At 39.7% G+C, this 27,183-nt stretch overlaps 1 long non-coding RNA gene across 1 annotated transcript; it reads right to left on the bottom strand.

Moving 5' to 3' along the window:
• Window positions 1–3,003: 3,003 nt before the first annotated feature.
• Window positions 3,004–19,200, bottom strand: LOC125360112. The gene is made up of 3 exons (XR_007212654.1): window positions 16,159–19,200; window positions 12,167–12,177; window positions 3,004–3,014 (listed from the first exon to the last, which is right to left on the bottom strand). It is a non-coding gene; the product is annotated as an uncharacterized LOC125360112 (long non-coding RNA).
• Window positions 19,201–27,183: the final 7,983 nt, after the last annotated feature.

The following is a 27,183-nucleotide window of genomic DNA, read 5'->3' as shown; positions in this document are numbered from 1 at the left end:
TAGACTTTCATAAATAAAGGTTTGTTAATGCTAGATACTGGAGATGATGTAGAATAACTAGACTCTCTGGCTAGCATATAATTTAGTATAACCACTTTGGAAAACAGTGTAGCCACTTTTATAAACAGTTAAAATGGGCATCTACTTTATAACCACATAATTCTAACTCCTAACTATACAGCCAAGAAAAAATAGAAGTATTTTCCTGAATAAAATTTGTCTGAATTTGTCTGAGCAATGTTTCAATAGAGTTTGTACAGCTTTATTCATAGTAGCCAAGTTGGAGACCATCCAGATGTTCAACAGAAGAATGGATAAAAATCCTAACACACTCATATGATAGAATAATACACAGCAATAAAATGTAACAAACTCCCGATATATACTAGTGGATAAAACTCAAGAAGATTATAGATATTGTATAGTATTCAATTTATTTTTCTTTCATGAAATCCTAGGGCCCTCAGTAATACAAATCTTTAGCCCCAGAGAAGCTGCCACCTGGATAAGGTGCAGACACCACATTGTTCCCTCTCCCGTGGGAGATATGGCCCCACTAATAAACCTCCTTATGAACCTTCTTCTCCTGTCTGTGACTATCCCCTGGGATGGCTGTGACATATCTTTTGATTGGTGCTTAACCCAGGATAGCTTCCCCGGTGGATTTGCTCCCCCATTTCTGGGGGGGTCCAAGCTGCCTCTGGGACCTATTTTGCTTTCCTAAGCCCACCCAGAGGACCACCGAGGTAACCTTTTTTTTTTTTTTTTTTTTTTTTTGGCCAGTCCTGGGCCTTGGACTCAGGGCCTGAGCACCCTCCCTGGCTTCTTCCTGCTCAAGGCTAGCACTCTGCTACCTGAGCCACAGCGCCCCTTCTGGCTTTTTTCCATATATGTGGTGCTGGGGAATCGAACTGAGAGCTTCATGTGTAGGAGGCAAGCACTCTTGCCACTAGGCCATATTCCCAGCCCCACCGAGGTAACCTTCTCCTAACCGAGCACTCTACTTCCATCCACCAAAACTATGATGGACTTGAACCTCCAACCAGGGTGAGGGACCATTAGCCGAGGGCTCGGATCCAATTTTCCATAAGGCCACTGGGCCAAGGCAGCTGGGCCGCACTGACAAAAATCTTGGTGCCAAGTTCTAAGCCCCACTCCCAGGGACCATAAGCCACCAGGCTAGGTCAAGGGAATCAGCAATTGGTGTGACACTCCAATTAGCTGTGTATTCCCTCACAGTCAACTCCATTTTGGAGTCAATTGAACAGAGCCTCACTGGGACGCTGGTGGGTATCTCTAGTTCAGCTCTGCTGGTCACTCAATCATCAAGGGTGGGGCCCAGTCTAAAATGCTTCAGGAAAGCTGCTCAAGTTTGAGCCCAATCTTTAGCCTCATGCAATCAAATTTGGCCCCAAATTTGGAACTCCATATGACCCCTTCATGGGACATTGGACCCCTTATATTTTACAGGACTTAAATAACTTCTATGAGTGCTTGGGCTGATGGAACTCACTCTCTCTCTCTCTCTCTCTCTCTTTCTCTCTCTTCCTCTCTCTGCCTCTCTCTAAACTCTACCTGCCTGCCTGCCTTCCTGCCTGTGATATAGGATGGGCTGGTACTAGCTTCCAAAGGTACCAATATTTGTTTAACATCTGCTTTGAAAGACACAAAGGAAGGTTTTCTGTTCTTGTTATTGATGTTTGTAAAGCTTGGAGATTCTGTTAAATTCTGCTTGTTGTTGGCTAAATCCTAAGTTTTCTCTAGCATTGACCACATGGTAGACAATAGAATTGGTTTTAACAGCGTCATCTTGGTCCCTCAAGGTTTAAAAAAAACCAAAAAACTCTTGGAGGTGGAGTCCCACCCCCTCCCCAGGTAATGGGCGTGCCAAATTACTAGAGGCAGGGTGGGGATGTGGAAACTCAAGCTCCCTGTAACTCTGCTGCCACCCTGAACTCTGTAACTGCCACCTTGCAATTCAAATATTCAAAGGTGAAGCCATATTGCTGTGGCCCTGTTAAGGCTCTGACCAGCTCTGCCACCACCATTACGCCATGCCATGTGTCTGTGTTCTGTTCGTGTCCTGTCTCCCATCTCCTGGACCTTCTCTGGTCATAGCATCCCACTTCAGCTCCCCATTGGAGTGGAATTGGTTTCTCAAAATGTGGCTTCTCTGTTTCCTCACTGTATAATCTGTGAAAATTTTTGTTTTCTGGAAAAGTTTTTGTTTTCTAACTGACCACATGGTTCTAAAATATGGGCAAAATAATGTCATTTTGCCACTGGAATTCCAGAAAACTTACATGGCCAATTAAAAAAAAAATCTAAGTGTGCCCCAAAGCTTGTGCACAAGTGTCTGTCTGTCTGTCTGTAAAATACGTAAAAACTGGCATCATGGTTTCAAAATCACTTGCTTTGGACTACTATTTTAGCTTACTTTAAAGTCTTGTGTTAAACTGATCCTTGCAGCCTGTGGGTGGAGTCACAGTAAACAGCCTGGAGGCAATCCTGGCTCCAATCACCAGACTCCAAGCCAAAAGAAAAACCCCAGGTTTTAAACCCAAACTGATCATGTTTGGGTGTAAGCAAGTGTGTCTAAAAATAAAAACTCAAAAAGGTTCAAATATGCAGCACATGGTATAAGTACATGGATGTAAAACCAGCGTGTTGTTCTTTATGTCCATCTATGCTAAAAGTCAAGTGTACATCTGATCCTGACAATTCTTTGGTATAGACTAAGATTTTGCTTCTCCATTTTCTCTCCTGTGTTCTCATAAACTCTTTAAGATCAAGGGACCAGAGTCATTTTGGAATGAGTGTGCAAATGTGGCTGCTGACCTTGATTTTCCTGACCCAGGATTGATATTTTGCTTTATAGGAACAGCTGGAAGGTGGGAGGGGCTCCTTCCCATTGTCCCTGGGCTGGGGGGGAAGGACAGCCCCCAACAGGATGCAGTTAGTAGTGAGTCAGGATGAAGGTTGACATGTGTACTAGCTTCGTGGACTGTGCAGGTCTGTGGCTAAGCTGCTTCCAGAGTCTGTTCTCAAATTGCCTGGTTTCACTACTAGTGATTCCTCATTTTGTCTCTCTTTCATGGGAGACTGCTCAGGGAACAAATGAAGTGCATCCCTCACCATGGGTGTCTCCCTGTGCCAGTCTAGCTTAGCCATATCTAGGAATCACTAGTGGTGTTTCTGTGAAGATTTTAACAGGCCTAGAGCACTCCTGCTCAGGCTCCATCTCCCAATTAGCCAGCAGAGCCAGACTGGAAGCTTGGCTCAAGAGACTCATATCATAGTAACCAGCCAAATGCTGGAAGCGGCACTGTGGCTCAAGTGGTAGAGTGCTAACCTCCAGCAGCAGTGCCCAGGGACAGTGCCCAGGTCTTGAGTTCAAACCCTGTGAATGCCAACTGGGACAAGTTATCCAAGCAATGAGCACCTAGACCTTCAGTATGAGGTCAATCCTGACAACAAGGAACCATGGAGAGGAGTAAGAGGAGATGAAGTCTCATCTTAAATGGAGTCCATTTAAACTTGCCCTTTCAAAATTAATCAGAGCCGGAAGATCAAGAGGAATAGTTTCTTGCCCACCTAATGTCCATACCTGTCCATTTTCTATCTGGACAGGAACTTGCATTCTTGCCTTTGTTGTTTGTATATATATTAGCCTGACTGGTTACTCCCAACCAGTCCACTACTCAGTTGCCCCCACCCCCAAATACCCCTAAACACTCCCTTCATGCCCCCAGTCCAGTTATTCCTCCTTCCTTGAAATGGGCCACAATTGGGTTATGCTCCAAATGGAACTTTTCTGGCTTATGGCCAGGGTGTGTTCTCCCATGTCATTTATGTTAACTGGTCTTGTAAACTTGTCAGCCTTTTGCCTGACCTTTTCAAAAGTCTCTTTTAACAGGATAACATCCCTCACCCAGGATGCCACCTGGGAACTTGTGGTTCAAGGCCATCCTGTTACTATGGGCAACTGAAGGCTTCACTTACACTGCTCTGTCCAGCACAGATCTGGATCCTGAAGACCCCAGCCCCAGAGCCCAAGCTTGTGCCCAAGCTGCAGGAGGTAGCCAGAGGAGACCATGACACCCATGGGCTCTGATAGCCATTCTCATGGAAATGATGAAGACCTTCACCAACCAAACTGTTAAGAAAATACTTCTTGGATGGTACCCAGCCAAATGATGAATCAGGGAGCCCTGACTACTTACCCCTTTACAGCAGGAAGTAGCTCCAGAAGTAACAACCTCCGCCCATACTCCCAGCCTGGTACCCCTCCCCAGTTATTAATAAACAACAAATGGGGGAATGTTAGCATTTCCCGTGCCTCAGGTCCTCAGCTCCTCCAATTAGCCCCCAGATATACCCATACCAAATGGGCTACTTCCATTCACTATTAGGACCTACCTACTTCCCCTTTAGCCCCAGAGAAGCTGCCACCTGGATAAGGTGCAGACACCATGTTGTTCCCTCTCCCGTGGGAGATATGGCCCCAATAATAAATCTCCTTATTAACCTTCTTCTGTCTGTGACTATCTTCGTATGATCCCCTGTGATGGCTGGGACATATATTTTCAATGGGAAAGAGCATGAGGAAATGTTCCAGGATGACTGAAGTATCCTATGTCTTGAAATGCACTCCTGACACTGATTGAGTTAAATTCAGACCATTTCATGGCATTCAATTATATCTCAGTAAAACAAGAAATAATGCCTAGGGACACTTTTAGAGATGGAAATATTTTGAAACTGGATTGAGGTGATATTTTTACAACTGTATAAATGCATTAAAATGTTAAAACATTAACCTGTTCTCTTACAGTAGCAAATGTTATGGTTTGTGAACTGTATAATGATAAACTGATAAACTGATAAATTGTCAATTGAAATTATAATGTACTTGGCTATTAGGAAGCAGAGAAAGGTAATCACTGACAGATTCTGGGGTACAATCTTCAGGGCAGTTGGGTGGTATGTACCAAGAGTCTTAAAGTAAATATGCTTTGTGGCCAATCAATTTCACTTCAGACATTCACAATAAGAAAACAGCTAAGAACCTGCATGAAGATTTATTTTTATCAATACACACTGAAATGCCATTTGCAATAGATAAAAAGTTGAAAACAATCTTCCAATGGCACATTACTGAAGTAAATAATAAATATGTAATTATACATTTTGGCTACCTGCTATAATAGTATTTTAAATTAATAATAATCAGCATGGAAAGCTATTCCTAACATATTAATAAATTAATGCAGGTTGTAAAAAAGATGTATAAAACATCATGAATAATATTGTTATTGTTCATCCTTTTAGTATTATGCAGTAGTATTTTTATGAGTATAGTAATATTACAATTACCTAGGATATACAGTAGGAATGGACAAGATGATAAGTGTAGTTGTCTGAGTGGTATAATAATTCCATGTACATATATTACATGTATAATTTTTTAAAATGTTGGTAGTATTAGCGTTTCAATTATGAAGCTTGAACTGGTTAGCCTGGTGTTGTACCACTTGAGCCATAGCTCCTGTCCTCATTTTTATGGCTATTTTTGGAGACAAAGTCTCTCAGACTTTTCTGCCAGAGCTGGCCACAACCTCCATCCTCCAGATCTCAGCCTTCTGAGAATCTAGGTGTGAACCACAGGTGCCTGGCTCAAAATAATCTTTCAATGAATTAAAAATGGGAGAAAACAGAAATCATTAGGACTGTGGTTCCTATGTGGTAAATGTGATATACCTGAGCTAAAGAGAGCCCTATACTATATGGCCTTAATGACCTGAAATCTGGTACAACAGATGTGCATAAATTGAATTGCAATTATTTATTATATCAATGAAAAGCCACACAGAATGTAAAGAACCGACAAGGTAACTATTGCCTTGTGTTCTCTGTTCAGAGTTCACATTAATTCCAACTTTTGGATTGCTAAATTAGAAAACATTCCAAGCATTGTTCTTTTGCAACATCCTAATCAAACTATTCATCTCAATCACATCAAGAAAGGCTTGGCTCTGTGAAGTGGTTTTCCAGTTTCACAGAATAAAGTCACCTTCTCAACTATTTGGGAACAACTTGAAAGGGCAGATCCTATATGCTTAGAGAATTTAGCTGATTGCTGAAACTTGTATAAAATTACCTCTAATCAATTCTGATCAGGAAACAGTAGTTTCCATCCAAGAGCCAAACAAAGACAGCAAGTGCATCTGGAGAAAATCAACCTTTCAGAACATACCTTCTAGAAACAAAAACACCAGTGCACACCTTTCTCTTAGGTGCCTGAGCTCTCAACCAGGATCAACTAGGCCAAGTGTCAATCCATTTGAAGGGAATGAAACTGGAGCCCAGAGAGGCAGCTTGCCCAAAGTCAGGATTGAGGCTCTGAGTAGGACCCTTGGTCTAGAAACTACAAGTCAAGGAACTTGGGTCTCAGAATTGTTTATGACCTTAATTAGCCATGTGTCTATGGGCAGCCACTTACCCTTTCAGGGACTGCCTCCTTACCTGTAATGAATAGCTCTATAGGAAACATTTTAGTGTTCAGCTGAAAAACTCATATCTTTCCCTGCTCTTGACCTTCAGTTCAAGTTTTGGCAGGCCTTGGTACTCCTTTCCACCATTCACTGGGCACACCTGTACTGCCACCTGTAAGGTGTACAAGGTTAAGAGATGTCCTATGAGTTGTCCAAACAGCTGCTAAACATTTCCCCTATAGTAGTTTCTATACAACTGGATCCATGTTAAACACTCCCCCCCCCCCCCCCCGCAACAAACTGGATAAGCACATGTCTGAATCCAGAATGCAGTACTGCATCATTTTAGAGCCCAGGCTGACCTGATAGGCCAAAAAACATACACTTGTTTGAATGATTTTCTCAGGCATCCTAAGGAAACACATAAAAGTCAGATCATGACTGTGGTCAGAACACTATTGGATACGCTTTACAGAGTAAACAGAAGTTCACTTTTCCTTAAACAGACAAGTTTAAGTGCCAACAAGGGTGGTGTCCTCAGGAAGCCTGACTCTCCCAGGAGTGGGCTTGCCCAGGTCTTGGCCCAGAGATGAAGAAGAGATGGTTGGGGCTGGGAATGTGGCTTAGTGGTAGAGTGCTTGCCATGAGCAAAAGAAGCTCAGGGACAGTGCCCAGGCCTTCCCTGAATTCCAATCCCAGGATTGGCAAAGAGAGAGAAAGCAGAGGGGGCGGGGGAGGGGGAAGGGGGAGAGGAGGAGAGAATGGATATGGCTCTGGAGGCTCACTCCTGTAATCCTAGCTACTCAAAGGGCAGAGTTTGGGATGACCAAGGTGCGAGGCCATCTCAAGGCCATTCTCAGAACCTCATCTCAACTGATAGCTGTATGGTGTAGTATATATCTGGCCTTCTAGCTACAGTGGGAAGCATAAATAGGAGGATCATAATTCAGGCCAGAGCCCCCAAAACAACTAGAAGAAAAAAGGCTGAGGCATGGTTTCAGTGCTAGAGTACCTGCCTAACAAATATGAAGCTATAAGTTCAAGCCCCAATATCGGCACGCACACACACACACACACACACACACACACACACACACACGGGGGATGTGTACAGATGAATAGAAGAAAAAGTCATCCAACATACAGCCAGACAAGACTAAACTATGACCCAAATCAAAAAAGGAGGGCCAGAGGGAACTGGGTTGTGTAATTAATTCAATTTTCAATGTCAGTTAACTTTATTGCCCTGACATGGTAGAGACATTGCCAAGGTCAATATCATTGATCTATGTGCCTAAAGCAGGTTTTGGTGCTCATGGAAGTTTTTGTGCCAGAGGTCTGTCCTCTTAACATTACCTAATGTCCTTCTTGTCTCTATTTGCCACAGGGGGTTAGTTATAACTTGATACTGAAGGTGACAGAAAAGACAAACTTTTGGTAAAGATCTTCTCTCCAAAAACTAATTCATACCATTTGACAAAAGAAGACTTCATAAATTTTAACATATAATACACATTGATTTTTTAAAAAATGGGCACCAGTGGCTTATACCTGGAATCATAGCTACTCAGAATGCTGAGATCTACAGTCTTTCAAAGCCACTGAAGGGGTTGGAGAAGAGACTGTGAAAAAACTAAGGGACAGTGCTCAGTCCCTGACTTCAACCCCTAAAGTACTGGCACAAATAAATAAAGAAGCTAGTGTCCAGATAGGTTATTGTTAAAATAGTTTACTTCCTAGGTAGGTTTTAAAGGTAACAACTGTCAGTAAGAAAATTGTGTAGTAATTTTCAAAATTACCTAATATTTTTCAAAATATCTTGCTACAATGCTTATATTTCAAATTAACATCTACTTACACATGATCAAAGTATCTCCATCCTAAGGAGAAATTAGGAAATTACTGTGGTTTGATGGATTTTTATGTGATGGCCTTTGTGGAGGCCAGCTTGACCTGCCAGGCCTAGAAATATAGATCTAGTTATTTTCAGGCAGTATGAGCAGACTGATAAAATCAGACTGTAACTCTGTTCAGTGACTTTGTGATAATGGTTAAGCTTAAAATTTCAACAAATATTTGTCTAAAGAGAATGGAAGGTGGGAACATAACAAATTTTAGGTTCACCACTGACATGGCATCAGAGTATTAAGAAAGCATGTGACCTATGAACAAAGTATCTCCCTCACGGTGCTGGTATTCACTGATTACAATCATTATTATTCTGTAGGCTTCGTTTGTTAAATGGTTGACAAAATGAATTTTTAACTATAAAATGCAAAATATTTAAGCTATAAGGAAACTATTAAATTAGCTCATACAATTTCCTCATTCTGCAGAAACTGAGATCCAGATATACTTTTCTTTACATTTTGCCTAAGGTCAGTAGTTAACACCTAAAGTGATAGTAGAATTCCAGTTAACAACTAAATTCCGGTTAGCAACTAAAGCAATAGTAAAATTCCAGCTCTTGACTCTCAGAACTGTGATATTCGATCATGCCGGGATCCTGATGCACACTTGGATTCTGTACTTTGCCCTCAACATATTCATATAAAAGTTAAAATTTAAGTCTATAAAAAGGTCAATGTCTACTAACAATAAATCAGCCAATAAATCTCACTGATTTTTCGATTTCATTTTCATGACTTATTCAAGCTAACAGTCTTTCTAAGGTATGACTGTTTTCTTTCTTTTGTCAAAGATATCCTACCATTTATTGTATAAACCAAGGAGTAAACAAATCCTTCTTAATTCTGTAGTTTCAATAAACATACCCAAAGGATGGTCATTGTTATTATTAACAAAAGCATGACATCACCCTTAGTCCTGTTGTTTCTGTGGGTGAACCAATGCAACAGTGATACTCATTAGACACCAGGTTGGAAATGAGCTTTACAACTTGGGGACAAGGGGATTTGGGGCAGGGGTAAAGCGGGAAAAAATGAAGGTATGGGTAACACTGTTCAAAAAGAAATGTACTCATTACCTTATTTCTGTAACTGTAATGCCTCTGTATATCACCTTTACAATAATACTGAGATTCCACCTCACCCTAGTAAGAATATCCATTATCTGCAATTTTATGCCTCTATCAGAAAGAATGACATTGCCCCACTTGTAAGGAGATGGAAGGACTTGGAAAAAGTTATACTAAGTGAAGTGAGCCAGACCCAAAGAAACGTGGACTCTATCTATGGTCTCCCTTATAGGGAATAATTAGCACAGGTTTAGGCAAGTCACAGCAGAGGATCACAGGAGCCCAATAGCTATATCCTTACGGACACATAAGATAATGCTAAGTGAAATGAACTCCATGTTATGGAAACGATTGTTATATCACAGTTGTAACTACTTTCAACATGCCATATGTAACTGCAGCCTCTATTATTGATGATCTTCTTGTAGCACCTTCCTGTGATTGTATCTACACTTTCTCTGTATCTTAACTGAGTATATAGGAAACCGGGTATACTGGTATTAGAACTAGGAAATTGGAAGCGAATACCAAAATCGAGAGACACAGGGTAAAAAAGGACAAACAACTACAAAAGCAATACTTGCAAAACTGTTTGGTGTAAATGAACTGAACAACTCATGGGGAGGGGGAAAGGGAAAGAGGGAGGGGGGAGGGGGGAATGAGGGACGAGGTAACAAACAGTACAAGAAATGTATTCAATGCCTAATGTATGAAACTGTAACCTCTCTGTAAGTCAGTTTGATAATATATATATATATATATATATATATATATATATATATAAAATAAAAAAGGTCCATTATCAAGAAAACTAACAACAAGAGATGCTGATGGGGATGTGACCAAAAGGGAACCCTACTACACTGTTGGTGGAAGTGAAAATTTGTTCAACCACTCTGGAAAGCACTGTGGAGGTTCATGAAAAGGCTAAACATAGAGCTCCCCTATGACCCAGCAACCCTGTTTTTGGACATTTACCCAAAAGATTACAAGCAAGATTACACTAAAGGTACCAGCACAGCTATGATTATCACAGCACAAATCACCATTGCTAAAATAAAATATGGAACCAACCCAGATGCCCCCTCAGTAGATGAATGGATCAAGAACATGTGGTACATATACACAATGGAATTCTATATTTCTATTAGAAAGAATGACTTTGCCCCATTTGTGAGGAAAAGGAAAAACTTAGAAAAAATCATACTAACTGAAGTGAGCCAGACCCACAGAAACATAAATTCTGGGTTTCACTCATTGGAAACAATTAGAACTTGTCTAGCATAGTCCTAGCAGAGGAGCATAATAGCTCAATAGCAATGTACATATGACCACATAAGAATATGCTAAGTAAAATTAACTACAAGACTTGGAAATAAGTGGTTTATCTTTGTTGTTATTTTCAACATACCATATGAAATTATGCCATTTTCTTTTGCCTTTCTTCCCCACGGCTTTACCCCTGATGTCACTGTAACTGACTTTGGCTCACTGGGTATTGTATGTATGCTTATCAGAACTAGGGAAGGGGAACACAAAAATGGAGACAGAAAGGGTAACAGGCGAACCAATGCAATAGCAATACTTACGAGACAGTATGCAGTAAACCAAATGTACAACTCAGAGGAGGATGGGGAGGGAGCCAAGGAGGGGAGAAGGTGGGAGAAAAATGAAGGAGGAGGTAACAAGTTTGATAAGAAATGTATTCACTGCCTTACGTATGAAACTGTAACCCCTTTGTACATTACTTTGGCAATAAATAAATATTTTTAAAAGCAGGACATCAGTAATATAAGAGAGACAGTATGTACATATCTGTATTTATTCACAAGATATATTGTTAGTAATTTGCTTCCCTCTATAAACATGATCAAGATGCTTTATTGAATGGTAACTCTTTTGGAAAACTATTGGGAGATAGTTACAAAAAAAACTACCTAAAATTTCCTTACCCAAAATGTTTGCCATAGTATAAAGATATGGACCATTTCGCCTTCTAGTGATCTGAGCAGTTCCTCAAAAATGACACTTTTCAAATGATTCTATGGCTGAGAATGGAACAGGAAAACAGATTTGTTAGAGAGTAAATGACATACTAGGCCTCCTCCTCCCTTAATCAAAGGCCTTGAGAAGTAAGAAGTTCCTTCGGTGAAAATCTCAAACATCTTTATCCCATGAATGCTCTGTGTTTGGAGTCTTTACAAGGTGCTCAAATTAAGGGTCTTTGATGAAGCCAGGGCCTGAAATAGATCTGTTGGAATTTCCATTTCTTAAGTAATGGGAACTGTTAGCCAGAAGAATAGCACATCCTACCTGGATTGGAGAAATTAAAATGTTGACCAAAGAAATTTTATTTGTAAAGGATTTTCCAAATTCAAGTCCAATTGCAGAACTATTTTTGGCAAGTAAACAGCAGGGTGGTGAGAACCTGGTGCATGCCAGCTTTGCTGACTCCAGTGACCAGGAATGAAAGATACACAAAACCCAGTAAGACTGAACCATGGGAGGAAGGACAGCTACTCTTTACCTCTAAAGCACCATATTCTGTGTCCCAGTCTTCCAAGTATGAAGTGTGAAGACACTGAAAGTGTTGGAGAAGAGACAATTGGGACAGAACAATATAAGATACTTCCTACACCCATTTAATGCATAGAGCATATGAGCCTAGGTCAACTACAGCTTTCCTATGTTCTACACTGAGTCAGCCTGCATAATTCCTCAGCACTTTCATGGATGAGATGCTAAGAGCATCTGAAACATAGGGCTCAGATAGTTGTTTTACATCTGGCAACAAAGAGGTAAGAAAAAATGAGTTCAAAAGAAAATGAACCATCATGAAATAGAACAGTTCAAATAGATTTGTCAGTAAGTATGAAAACAGAACATTGAAACTGTGTTAGTAAGAGAGGAGGGGTAAGAGAGACTATTGGTTGATTTGAATACATTGCAGTCATGCATGAAAATGTCATGATGAAATCTCCCCTTGTATGGCTAAGGTATCCTAACCACAATAACAACAACAACAACAACAAAAAACTTTAAAAAGGAAAGAAATGTCTATGAAAGGGAATGCTACTAAACTGTTGGTGAGGGTATAAACTTGTTTAACCACTCTAGATAGCAGTATGGAGTTTCCTCAAAGGATTAAACAAGAGCTCCCAACCATCCCACTCCTGAGCATTTACCCAAAGCACCACAAACAAGAGAGGGATTATACTAAAGCTACGAGCACAACCATGTTCACTGCAGTATTATTTACCACAGTGAAGATATGGAACCAACCCAAATACCGCTCAGTAAATGAATACACAATGGAGTTCTATGCTTCCATCAGAAAGAATGGCATTGCTCCATTCATAAGAAAATGAAAAGACCTGGAAAAAATTATATTAAGCAAAGGAAGCCAGGCCCAAAGAAATGAAGGTTGTAATAGCCCAATCGCTAGGTGCATAGGACCATATGTAATGAAGCATATCAAAATGAACTCCAAGAACTGGAAACAAGAGGTTCTTACTATGTTTTGTATGCCGTTACTTCTATTTTTTTCTGTTTTAGTTTTCTCTTTAGTTTTCTTATATATAAATTTATCTGATCCATGGAAGGGAAAGGGAATCACAAAAACATTGGAACAAAGGATGAACTAATACAAAAATGATAAGAGAAACTGCTGGAAATGAACTTTACAACTTGGTAGTAAGGGGAGTGGGGAGGAGTATGTGGGAGAATAAGAGGGACGAGATAACTGTTTAAAAAGAAATGTACTCATTACCTTACTTCATTACCTTACATATGTAACTGTAACCCCCTTGTTCATAACCTTTACAATAAATATATTTTTAAAAGAATAGTAAAGGCAGAATCACCTTAATAGAAAAAAAGAAATGCCCAAGATATATGGAACATCATGGATGGATCTCAAAATAACTATGTCAAGTGGAATAAGCCATATTTGTTTTAAAACCCAGCACATACTGCATGATTACATTTATACAAAGCTCAAGAAATGCATACTTACTTACGGTGGCAGAAAGCAGATTATTGGTGGCATGAGAGGCAAGGGAAAGGCTTACCAAGGGGCATAAGGAGACTTGGAAACTGTACAAGAGGAATTTAATGGGTATGTTTACTATCTTGACCATGGTAATGTTTTCACGGATGTTTACATATATCAACCTTATCAAATTTTACTCTTCCATATGAGAAAATTCTTGAATGCCAATTCTGCTTTTAAGAAAAAGAGATTCATATACACACTTCACTTCCAAGGACTCTGAATGACTCTAGAGTAGGATTTGTGTATCAGAAACGTTAAAATTCACCCCCCCCCCCAATGATTGTGAATGTACACTAAAGTTTAAAGTACAGTCACAGTAAGGGCTGGTTATTATCTATAGTGGGCCTGGGAGCCATAGAATATTGAAAGTAAAATGGAAAAAAAAACTTTCCTGTCAGCACAAGAACCAGCTGAGCATATGAGAATATGATCACTTAATAGACAAGCCATTCCATGTATAATTTTTATAAATTCTGCTCAAAAGACTCAGCAAGGTAACTTCTGCATTAACATACAGGATTTTATGTCATTCCACATGTTTCAGTTGTCTTACTGTGTCTGTAGATGGTATTTATGGTGGATGGTTGCTTTTATGTTTTGGGGGAATCTATCACATTTGAACCTGCATCTGTTTGTTTGCTAACAGGTAGAAAACTAGCTTCCATTGTCATCAGGGGGCTACTTTGACCACTGTTTTCAAGTTCATAGCTACTAGATGTCAACAAGCATTCTGGAATCCTCATGTTTCTTTGACTCCCTCCCTGATTCCTCAGTCAATATCCTTTCATGACATGCTGGGCAAAATTCAACCTAGTTACACACTAAATAGTTCCTATAAGGGTATGGTCCAAAGAATTGTTTTTTTCTAATGGAAAACACTATTGAGACCAAATATATTTATTATTATCAAGAAAATGTTTACAATCTCAGGATTCTATCAAGTGAGAGTTACATGTAAATATATTTATAAAATCCAGTCAAATGAACAACATGGATGAAAGCTATAGACTTTATTTGAGTAAACAAAGAATTAGATGGGGTGACAAGAGACCAGGAGACCAAGCTCAACAATACAAAAGTCTAAGAATTTATAATAATTAAAATAAGGCTCACTAAGTCCCATCACCAAGAAGCTTACGTCCTCACAAAAACCTTCTCATGAATAGCTTCACTTATCTGCTGTGGCACAGGTCTTCCCTTAGTTAGGCTACATGATCCTTAACACCAGAAAGATGGAAAATTAGTAAGGAAAGGTTTGAGAGGACCCACAGAAAAATTTGAGAAAGCAAAATGTCAACAATCTTGTATATTTTCTGATTTGCTTCTTCACAATTTTATAAAGGATTTTAATTACAATTTGAAATATCGAGTAATTTAATGTGGAATTTAATGGTTTTTAGCTGAGAGTTCTTACTAAGTTTGTTACAACATACAAAAATCCTAGAACCATATATCTATAAATTTATAGGCTTAAGTCTATGTAAGTATCAAAGTACTCTAGAAAGTATTGTTAATACAGACAGACATGTATATTGTTTATTCATTGAATTCTTATAATATATGTATACATGATTATATATAATCTACAGAGAGATGTATAATCACAGCTTAAAATATTTAAATGTATTTAATTTTATTCATAAGCCCTTTCAAATTGTTACTCTGCTGACTAAAAACTAATTATAGTTGTAAGATAAAGTAAAATAAGTTATGATTTTTCTAATTTTTATTTTAATAGACTATTAATTTTGTTTTGTTTTTGAAACAAGTCTCATTATGTAGCCCAGGCTAGTGATGAAATCGTGGTTTTCCTGCCTCTGTCTCCTAGTTGCTAGGATTTCTGACATATACCACTACACCATACCTGGTTTAGATAGACAATTAATTTTAATCCAATAGTAACTCATTGAGTAGTATTTTTGGCTTACAAAAGCCACCTTCAATGACAGCTAGAAATTCCTATAAAAATAAGATGAGAAAAGATGGAATACTACACTGTAATGAGCAGAAGGGATGGGACTTGGAAATAGCCAAGAGAGTTTTAGGAACTTTTCTCATTTACAAATATTGAGTCTGTGCTAGGCACTATACTTGAGGCTGAGGATAGATGGAGTGGCAAACTAAACAGGCCTCTTTCCCTCGTGGAGCCTAAGCCCAGGAGCTAAGAGGGCATTGGCCTCCTGAAGAAATGGCAATGTAGTGTAACTGGAGCCCATCTTGGCCACGTCTCCAGACTACCTCACTCTCTGCAGATGGGTGAGCCTTTAATTACAGATGATACAAGTCAGGTGCCTGATATGTTGATGAACCAGAAGGCCTTCGGCTAAATGTTCCTTCTTCAGAGTTTACTGCTTTCTTTAAGATTTGGGAGTCAGAAGCCGACGTCAAAAATTTAAGATTTTACAGGCTAATGTCTAAACTAGTAGCCACTTAGCCTAGTGTCCCTGAAACTTAAATAGGTGGAAGGCAAGAGAGAAGTTTGTGTTTGGCTTACATCTTTGGTCATGGGCTGTCGTCGTAACACTGTGATTTCGTCATTGGAACACTGTGATTCCCTTGATGACCACTGAAGACCTGTGGGAGGGAGGCTCTTGTCCCTCAGTGTTGTCATGGGGATTGCTGGCTGTGTTAACTGAGTACTCTAAGAGAGGGGAGGGGATGGGGAGAGATAGAGGGAGACAGAATAGTTCAATAGTTCCTCTTTTTCAAAGGCTAAGTAGGAAGTGAGTGAAGTAGTGGAGAGGGTTTTCTGCCTATGAAAGCAAATGGTGGGAATCAGACTGAGCAGAGTCTGACTGAAGTAGAGTAAGGACAGAATGCCTCCAGAATGAGGGAGCCTAAGAGTCATTTCAACTTTCCCCTCTCTTTCCAGAGGAGAGACCTCCACCAGAGAACATGGGTTTTTCTTGTACATATTTTACAAGAGAAGAGAAGATTTGAGATTCACAAGTCATTCTTAGTTTCAAATAACTCATAGCCACACACTATATACCTAATAGATTAGGATTGTGTTACAGGAAGCTGTACATAAGAGGCGTTCCATCGAAAGGTCCTGGAAATTGGTTCCCTTTAGGGAATCATTTCCACCAGTTCTTGTAGGTCCTCTGGGTGTGAGGTTATCAGGACATCTAGGCCTCTCATCCCTGGGACTGCTTGGTGGCTATCTGGTTTGAGGCCTTTGGACATTAACCCTAGATCTCCATGGAAGAACTGCCCTTGCATTTCCAATCAACAATAGCTGAGCCAAACTAACTTGGATGTTTTCAGAGTTATTTGATCTCCATTACGACACTGAGCAGAACCAGGTGACTATGAGATAGTAGTTCAGTCCTGACATCTGTCTAAGGCCATCAACAAAGATTCTAGGAGTTATATGAGCCAGTTGGTACATCCACTATCTGCCATCTGTCACTGCCATACCACCCTGGGTCATTGCCTTCTCTACTCTGTGCCATCTGTGAAAGGTAAACAATAGCACATTATGTCCTTCTGTCCCTCTTTTATCTTTTCTCCCTCCCTTCCTTTCCCCCTTTCCTTTTTTCCACAGTTTTCTGTGTCTCTGTGCCTGTGGCTGTCTCTTTGCTTGCTTGCTAGCTCATTCTCTCTGTCAGTATTCTTGTCTCTCTTCCTCCTGTAAAATAGAGATAATGTGTCTCTAAAGTGCTTTGAGCTCCTTGGAGATGGAAGGTCTATAAATATAAGCTGTTATCACTGTAACCATGGAAACACAAACAGAACTCTGCTCCATTCCTACATTTGCTGAGCATAATTCTGGTCTTCTCACCCTGCTGGCTGTTAAACAACCAGTGATTCTATAAAGCTTTGATCTAAGTAAGGGTGGAACTCAAGGCTGAACCTGTCTGCTACTTGATGATTCTTTAAGTCACTTTAAAAAAAAAATTGCATTTCTAGTTGCTAAGGTTGGACACTGCTCTTAAGCCAGCATGCAAATCATGATGGGCTTAATTTTCAGGCTGTCAAACCCAGGACCTTAATGTGTGTAACAAGGTTCAGACAGGGAGAAGTCCTATGAGCTTCAGAGATAATGTTCAACTCGTTTCCTAAGTTTGCTCCACAGCCTGACTCCTTGGCTTTAGAATGAAAGTAAACAAAATGTTGAGATGAAGGTTATAAGTTTTCACCTTTCTGCCAGTGTGTGACCTTCTGGAAAGTAGAGGCTATTTTGTTGTTGTGATTATTATTATTATTATTATCCTTATTATTATTTTCTCATCAATGCCTGGCACACAACAGATGTCAAAAATGGAAAACAGTAAGTAAATGGCTGTCCTTTCTCACTACATATCTACAAGTGCAGCTGAGTAAGGAATGTGCATTCAATATTGCTTTGGACTCCAGAGCCCAGAGCACACCTGTTCTTGTAGAAGCTTTGTCTGCTTCTCCACCCCTCCCAGTGAAAACAATGATACTGGCTCATGTCTAGTTTCATGGATGATCCTAGGAGATACAAAGAAGAACACATGGAAGAGCCTAGAACAAGCTATCCTAGCTTTTCACCAAACTACTGACTGATTCTGTGCAATAGGCCAAGGTGTAAAAACTGGAACACTCTTCGGACCATTGGGGCAAAGCTTAGACCTGAGGAGACAGCTTTCCCAACTCAGGTTACTAAAGGTACAAAATGGGAAAGAGCCTGAAATTTAAAAAATCAGGATTCAGTAGTGAGCCCTACCTTTCACTGACTTCTCAGCCTCAGCTCTCCTATCTGTAAAAAGAAAAAAAAAAAAAACAGAATTGTAGTACTTATCTCATAGGTTTGTGATGATAGGTGAACAAAATGTATATAATCCACAGTTCAGTGGCAGACACCAGTCAAAGATAAACATGTTGACACCATTGTATTCATTTGCTAACACACATGAAGAGCATTGTTTATCTTGAATAATGCACTTAGTAGTTTATTCTGAAAGCCTGGGAGATGTTTTAGGAACACCAAGATGTAACATGTAGCTCAGCAAGGACATTCATAGATATGAGAGGAGAGAAAATGTTTAAGTATCCAAAGGCAGATATGTTGAGGTTTGTTATGCAATTTAAAAACAGAAGTGTGGGCACTTGAAAAATTATTTAAAATTTCAAGATGACAACTGAACATTAAACCATGTCCGGGTTCCTCCGAGCTGTGGTCCCATATAACTAACTGCACAGGATGTATACCATGAATCTAGCATCAAAGCTAGGGAGACATATGAACTTATTGTTCCCATATGTATTATTGTTCCCAGGCATGATAATACCACATTGATGAAATTTGTAGAAGAAGTGAATGAGAGTTTGAAAGTGTTGCCCAATTGCTATTTCTGTCATCATTATGGGTCAAATACAACCAGAAAAGGCCAAGGAATCATCCCCATAGTTCAGCCATCTTCCTTGCCTACACTTTTCACCTCTAGGAATGTTTTCTACAAAAATGCTTGAATACGTTGTATTCATCTCCTAAGCTAAAGCTGAACTGTAGGAAAGATCATTTCAAGGGAAAAAGCTGATTACAAATAACCATTTATGGAGCAATTAATGACTGCATGAAACACATTGTGCATAAAGAGAGATTTAGATTGTTCCTAAATCCTTGTTCATAGAAAGTATGGTGGGAAAAGTCACATTATTAAAAATATACAGCCCTCTTTTTACTTGACTGCTACTATTAAACCCTTACAATACACAGGGCATGGTGTAGGGTCATGAATAAGAGAAACAGGAAAAATACTATCTTCAGTCATATTTTGTAACGTATTTTATGAGAAAGATAAACACATGCCTTAACATTTTAAGATTACTTAATAAAGACACAAGACCTAGGTTTAAGAAATTTGAGTATCGTAGCAGAAAGCAAAGTAAGTTGATATGTACATTTAATGAGGGATAATAAACAAGGGGAATCAGAAACCCTCAATGGGATTTTGTGCATTCAAATTTGAAAACAGACTATGTCTAGCCATAATTTGTTCAATACTTGGTTTGTTCTAGATTTCTTGACTCATTTATTATCCATGGGCTGTGCCCTATTACACCATACATTTCAGTGGAATATTAGGATCACTACTATCCCATGACACTGTTGAGGCCTTACAGAAGAACGGAAGAAGATTTGGGGTAGGTAGGAAGGCCAATAGGTGTTGGGCCCTGCAAGATGCTTTTAATCTTCAAATAAACTAAAAATGAATCCACATATATAGAAATTAAAGAATACATAATTTTCCCAGATCCCTAATATCTAATAGATAGGACTCAGAATCTGAACAAAGTCTGTCTGAATTTAAACCCTGGGCTCCAAACATACTCATTCAGGAAAAAACATCTTCTATGAACACTATTACCAAGTCACTTAATGACAAAATGAAAAGGCATATGGCCCATTCCAATTATGATCATTATAAGTGGACTGAAGGCAGAGGGAAAAATTAGGACCACTATGAATAAATGTAGTAATTAATAAAGAGGCCTATCTTCTACCACAGTGTTACTGTTTGACTTCAGGAGACTCCATAGTCTACCATGCTAGTTAATTTTACTATCAGTTTACAGAAGGAGGTAGAAGAAGAGAGAAGGGAAGAGAACAAAGGGAAAGAAGACAGGAGGAATAAGGGAGGGATGATGGAGAGGGAGACTGAAAGGGAGAGGAAGGGAGGGGTGGGGTAAGCGGAGGGGGAGGGGGAGAGGTGATCTGGGGCTCCCAGTGCTTGAGAGCTTAGATGGAATGCAGAAGTGCTATTGACTCCATTTGTCATGAAAAGGAAGATACCATTCACATAGCACAGAAAACTTTCCAGTCCGGACCCTTGACTTTCAGGCTGTTATGTGAGAAAGAAAAAACTGCTCTTGCCCTTGAGCCAGTGTATTTTGGAGAATCTGCTACATGGGTTGTCTTAACTAATACAGTAATTCAAGGCCAGCCTAGACATGGAGCTTCCCTGAATCAGTGCCTACCCTAGTCCACTCTGCCATTGCTGGATGATGGACACCCTGGTACAAAACAGTTCGAGGAGCTCTTCTAACAATATCTACAGATCATGGGAGATGCTAGCGAGCTGAAGAACTCACAATCTATCACAATCTGGCTGTCACTGAGGCTTCTGAAAATCCTCTATCTTGAAGACATTAATTCTTAATGTATAAGTAATATATTGATATTAAGAATATTAATATATTAATTAATATACTTATAATTTTTCCCATGGATTATACTTTTTAGGTATACAAGTCATCTATTCTCAGGTATCACATGCTTAGATCATTTCTAATTATAGCACATGAGATATATCATTATATCAGGGGTTTGGCTTCTTAAACTTTGACTCACATCAACACAGACTGAAAACTTGTGCAAATGTATTACTGGCTTCACCCCAAGAATTTCTGATTCAGTAGGTCTGAATAGGAGCTGAGCGTTTACCCATGTGATGCTGATGGTGCTAGGCTAGAGACCACTTTGAGATGTCTCAAACCTACCTACTGGATGCATAATGTAGATAAAACATATGGCTGTCCCTGAGACCAGGTACAGTCTTAAAGCCAGATGCAATGGAAATACTGGATGACATGCAATTTTAGTATATTCAAAATACTGGGATGCATTTCTAGTCTGTAACTTGGTAAGCAAATAAATTCATAATTTAATTAACAAATAGCGTAGGTGCTTTTACTGAGTCAGGCATTGGGAATCTGCAGGGACAAAACAGAAATACCAGACAGTATAGAGCATAAAGCTGGGTGGGAAAAGCTATCACTTACTGACTTTCTACTACATCTTGAGTCTTTTACAGTAATGACCTGAGGTTCTGTTGCCTAACATAGATGATAAAATATAGTCTTTTTCCTCCTTTCCAAAATGAAAATGTGCCTCCAAAACAAAACCACAAAGAACCAATAGCCCCCTCATCAAGTGGGCTAAAGACCTAAAAAGAGACTTCTCTGATGAGAAAATGAGAATGACCAAGAGACATATGAAAAAGTGCTCTACATCACTGCCATAAAAGAAATGCAAATCAAAACAACATTGAGATTCCATCTCACGCCAGTAAGAATGTCCTATATCAAGAAAACTAACAATAACAACTGTTGGAGGCGATGTGGCCAAAAGGGAACCCTACTCCATTGTTGTTGGGAATGTAAACTGGTTCAGCCACTCTGGAAAGCGGTATGGAGATTCCTCAGAAGGCTAAACATAGAACTCCCCTATGACCCAGCAGCCCCATTTTTGGGCATCTACCCAAAAGACCACAAACAAGAACACACTAAAGCCACCAGCACAACAATGTTCATTGCAGCACAATTTGTCATAGCTAAAATATGGAACCAACCCAGATGCCCCTCAGTAGATGAATGGATCAGGAAAATGTGGTACATATACACAATGGAATTTTATGCCTCTATCAGAAATAATGACATTGTCCCATTCCTAAGAAAATGGAAGGACTTGGAAAAAATTATACTAAGTGAAGTGAGCCAGACCCAAAGAAACATGGACTCTATGGTTTCCCTCATAGGGAATAATTAGCACAGGCTTAGGCTAGTGTCAACGCAGAGGATCACAAGAGCCCAATAGCTATACCCTTATGAACACATAAGATGATGTTATGGAAACGACTGTTATATCACTGTTGTAATTACTTTCAACATGCCATGTGAAACTGTAGCATCTATTATTGATGAGCCTCTTGTATCCCCTTCCTGTGGTGTAACTGCACTATCTCTGCACCTTATCTGAGTATATTGGAAACCATGTATACTGGTATTAGAACTAGGAAACTGAAAGGGAATACCAAAATCGAGAGACACAGGGTAAAAAGACAAACGACTACAAAAGCAATACTTGCAAAACTGTTTGGTGTAAATCAACTGAACAACTCATGGGGGGAAAGGGAATGGGGGAGGGGGAAGGGGGGAATGAGGGAGGAGTAACAAACAGTACAATAAATGTAGCCAATGCCTAACGTATGAAAATGTATCCTCTCTGTACATCAGTTTGACAATAAAAATTAAAAAAAACAACAACAAAATGAAAATGTGGAGCCTCATGCAGTTAAAGCAATTTTCACAGCATTCAAAAGTTATGTCACTCAAACCCATGTATTTCCCATAGTACCACAATGAACTACATTTGGCTAACAAAAGGACCTTCAGCTAAAATATTCTGCACTTTACCAACAAAGGATTTCTTTTTTTATTTCAATAACCTGGAAAGATCTCAGAGGGCTTAGGGAACTTCAACGGAAAGATCCCAAGATCTGACCTGGGTAGATCATGTACCTCCTTCCTCATCCTCCTGACTGCTGGAATTTCAGGCATGTACCAAGACCAAGTTTATGCTAGTGTTTTGGTTTGTTTGCTTTAGTGGAGTTATTAATAATAGTAGTTGAGTATTTACTGAGATAGGATGATGATGACAGATATTTTAGAGAAAAACAACAGTGATTATCCAAGGTCTTTGGATAATTTTTTTTAAAAAAAGAGGTGAGTCCGAGAGACTTTAGAGAAAGGGAGAAACACACTCACCCATCCCCACACATACACACTTGTCCACAGGAAGTGAGAGGGAGGAAGAAAGGAATCTTAGAAAAGGAAAAGACCTTTGGAATGAAGTTAAAATATCAACTAAGGTGAGCAGAAAGGACAAAATCCTGCTCAGAATAATCCTTTCCTCTTTGGGGCTTTCATCCCTTTCTTGCTAAATAGATGTTTACACTATGTGTATCACTTCAACTTGGGGGCACAAGACACTGAATACCTGGTTATTTTTGGAAAAAAGGATTTAAGTTTTCCACTTTCTTGGTTTGAATATATTTAATAGGTAACCATATGTCTTATTAAGTTTGGAAGCATGGAATCAGAGTCAAGATTCCATCAAAGGCCCAATCTTTGATCAAGATGACTGTGTCAAGAACATTGTATCTTTTCAGTCTACACAGGGTGGAGGGTGGGGGATAAACAGTTGTGGATATCAACTGATTTCTTTAAAATCCTTGGTGCACAGGTGCTACCATAAACACACATTGTGCACACACATTGCTTTATTCCCACATAACCTGGTTTACTAAACTTAGTTAACACGGGCTTCAAAAGTTTCCACAGCATTTTCAAATGTCAAAGAGGTAAGTAGTAATCTAAGTTTCTTGTCTCTCAGTTCAAGCATACTGACATAGCTTATCTTATCCTGAAAGTTCACTTTTATGCTCATTCTTATATACTCTAAATAACGCCCATGCTGTCCTGTGTCCCCCAGTTGCTCACATACCCTGTCATGAAGCTTCTCCAACACTAAGACTAACAATGACGTGAAGTGAGGGTGTACTTCAGCGAAAGAGCACATGCCTAGCATATGGCAAGCCTTGAGTTCCATCCCTAAAACCACTAAAAAAATAAAATCAATTACTTGGTAAGCCTTTCATGTGAAAGTTCCTGAGCCCTACCCCAACAGTCTGATCTAGTACGACTGTGACAAAATCTGGGAGTTTACATTTTTAAAGACATTAACCAGGTAAATTTGATGCAGGCAGCTCATGGTCTATATATTGAGAAATAATACATTACTTCTAGGTTGTAAAAATTCAGACACGAGAACAGTACTTTATTCAGGTCAACTAACTGAGTACATCCTATGTACGTCCACGATTGCACCAGGCATAGGGATATCAAAGTGGTAAAAAAAAAAAAAAGGTTAAACGATACATGAATATAGAATGATATCTGTGATGAATGATACAAAGACTTAATAGTTCTGGGAAAACCTTTGGTGCAGTCATTTTTCCTTACTCCCCAAAGTCAAGAAAGTCTTCTCTCTTTTTTTTTTTTTTTTTTTTTTCCAGTCCTGGGCCTTGGACTCAGGGCCTGAGCACTGTCCCTGGCTTCTTCCCGCTCAAGGCTAGCACTCCGCCACTTGAGCCACAGCGCCGCTTCTGGCCGTTTTTCTGTATATGTGGTGCTGGGGAATCGAACCTAGGGCCTCGTGTATCCAAGGCAGGCACTCTTGCCACTAGGCTATATCCCCAGCCCAGAAAGTCTTCTCTTGAAGGTGCAGTAAGCATCATCTAGCCAAGAGGGGCTGGATGAACATTCCAGAGGGAGGGGTAATGGCACCTACAAAGGTTTTGTGGTAACAGGGAGTTTGGAGTACGTGAAGAATTGTCAGAAGTTATCCCATGTGCACAATGGGAGTTCGTTGTCTACCCACACAGACTTCCAAAGTGTAGTAATCATCCTGCTTCTCTTGAAAGCTAATGACAGTGAAAAATCGTGGATTCATTACACATAACTATTAACATACAATTAAATGTGAACCCCATTAAAACCCTTTTTTATCCTACTCAGAGACACTTCAACTGACATGCTAGGACTGAGTAAATCACAAATCCTGTGTTACTGCAACCCATACTAGGAATGGGCAACAGCTGTCTAAATCCCACAGGTCTCCAAAGAAGCTGGCAGAGACTGGAGTCACTGTTGCAATGGGAAGTAGAGAAGCGTAGACAGGCCGAGTGCTCAGAAAAGTAGCTCTCACCAACAGGAAAAGTCACAGATTAGACCATGGCCCTGTTTGTATCTGCTTTCTGTATATTATTTTCAAGGTATCTTTTAACTCTATCCCTGGTGTTTCTGGAGCACCTCCGCTCCCTCCAGTGACCTGGACTCTTCTGAGGGTTTACTCTGATAACAGATTGTCTTTCTTTCCACAAAAGAAAAGGATTTAAAGCAAGGAGCTAGTGGTTCAGGGCTGTAATCCTGGCTACTCAGGAAGCTGAGATGTGAGGCTCAAGGTTCAAAGACATCCTGGGCAAGAAACTCTATGAGATTCTTATCTCCAATTAACCAGCAAAAAGAAAAAAAGCCAGAAGTCAAGCTGTGGCTCAAGTAGTACAGCACTAGCCTTGAGTAAAAATAAATAAATAAATAAAGCTCAGGGACAGCATCCAGGCCCTGATTTCAAGCCCCAGTATTGGCATGCGCATGTATATATACACACACACACACACACACACACACACACACACACACACACACACACACACAAATGGAAAAGAAAAGGAAAACAAGGGATTGAACATCTCATGGAAAAATAAAGTGTTGACCCCTACCCGCCAGTCCCAGGATTTGTATTTTAGAAATACCTTAAAGAACAAAAGACAAATCAATATGTATCAAGTTTCCCCATATATTAGTGACAAAAGACAATGACAGAATTTCATTTTTTATGCTGGATGCATGGTGCTCAGGATTCAGTACTCAGGATTCTATTTCTCAGCTACCTTCTTGTGGCTTTAAGTTCTGACCAACAACATAGGAACAGAAGTGTCTTGATATAGTTTCTAGAGTGGATACTTCTTTAAAGGAAAGTAAATGTAGTGCCTTTCTCTTTCTTGGTTCTTCCCTCCAGCCTGGATGTGATACATGCTACCTCAGGTACCATCTTGGGATATGAAAGCAAGGTATAAGGGTAAGCTGGAAGGGGCCTAGCTCCCTGAGGATTGAATGGAATAAAGCCATTGACAGACACAGACCATCTACTTCTGGACTTGTGAGAGGCAAAATTTCATCTTATTAAAGTCCTTGTTATTTCACTCACAGCCAAATCTAGCCCTGACTGGCATTGGTTTTCTTTCTTTTTTCAGATTTCTCTCCCACCATCTCTCCCTCCCTACTTCCCTCCTACCTCCCCTTTCTGCCTTCCTTCTTTTCTTGTCTTCCTTTCCTTACTCACTCCCTACTCCCTTTTTCACAGAGGATCATAATGAACCCCTCTATCTTCATGTGTGTTTGCTTCTTTAGGCCAATCCAAACTGAATCGTGGCTGAAAGCAAACAGACTGAGGCAGAAGGCTTGTGTCTGTGACCAGCCTAGCCAGAAGCGTGTTGGCCATTTTCCCTCACTGGTCTCCTATTTCCTCATCTGGTAAATAGCCTTCTTACAAAATTGAGTTTCCAGAATAGGTAGCATAATCACCCTTATGCCAATCTTCTGGCCAAAGGATGTTATTATTAGGATAAAGACCTTTCATCTCAGAAGAAAGACAGCTTCTTCAACAAATGGTGCTGGAAGAATTGGCTATACACATGTAGAAAACTGAAGTTAGATCCTTATATATCATCCCGCATCAGAATCAACTCCAAATAGCCAAATAGATCAAAGACCTTGAGATAAGAGCAGATACCCTGAAAATATTATAGGAAGGATAGGGGATAAGCTTCGGCTCCTTGGCACAGGTCAAAACTTCCTAAATAAAGATCCAAAAACAACAAATCAAAGAAAGGTTGGATAAATGGGATCACATTAAACTGCAGAGCTTCTGCATGGCAAAGGGCATAGCTAGTAATATAAATAGAAAGCCCACAGATTGGAAGAAGATCTTCACTAGCTACACAACAGACAAGGGTCTTATTTCAAAAACATACATATAGCTCAAAAACTTAAACTGCCCAGTAAAAAATCCTCAAAGAAACAAACACCCCATTAATAAGTGGGCTAAGGAATTTAAAAGAGACTTCTCTGGAGAGGAAATAGCAATAGCCAATAACACATGAGAAAATGTTCAACAATTCTAGCCATGAAAGAAATGCAGATCACACACACACACACACACACACACACATACACACACACACACACACACACACACACACACACACGAATAACCTTAACCAAAG

This window comes from Perognathus longimembris, chromosome 11 (genome assembly GCF_023159225.1).
Source record: "Perognathus longimembris pacificus isolate PPM17 chromosome 11, ASM2315922v1, whole genome shotgun sequence".
Classification (NCBI taxonomy): domain Eukaryota; kingdom Metazoa; phylum Chordata; class Mammalia; order Rodentia; family Heteromyidae; genus Perognathus; species Perognathus longimembris.
This window is presented reverse-complemented; position numbering and strand designations above follow the sequence as displayed.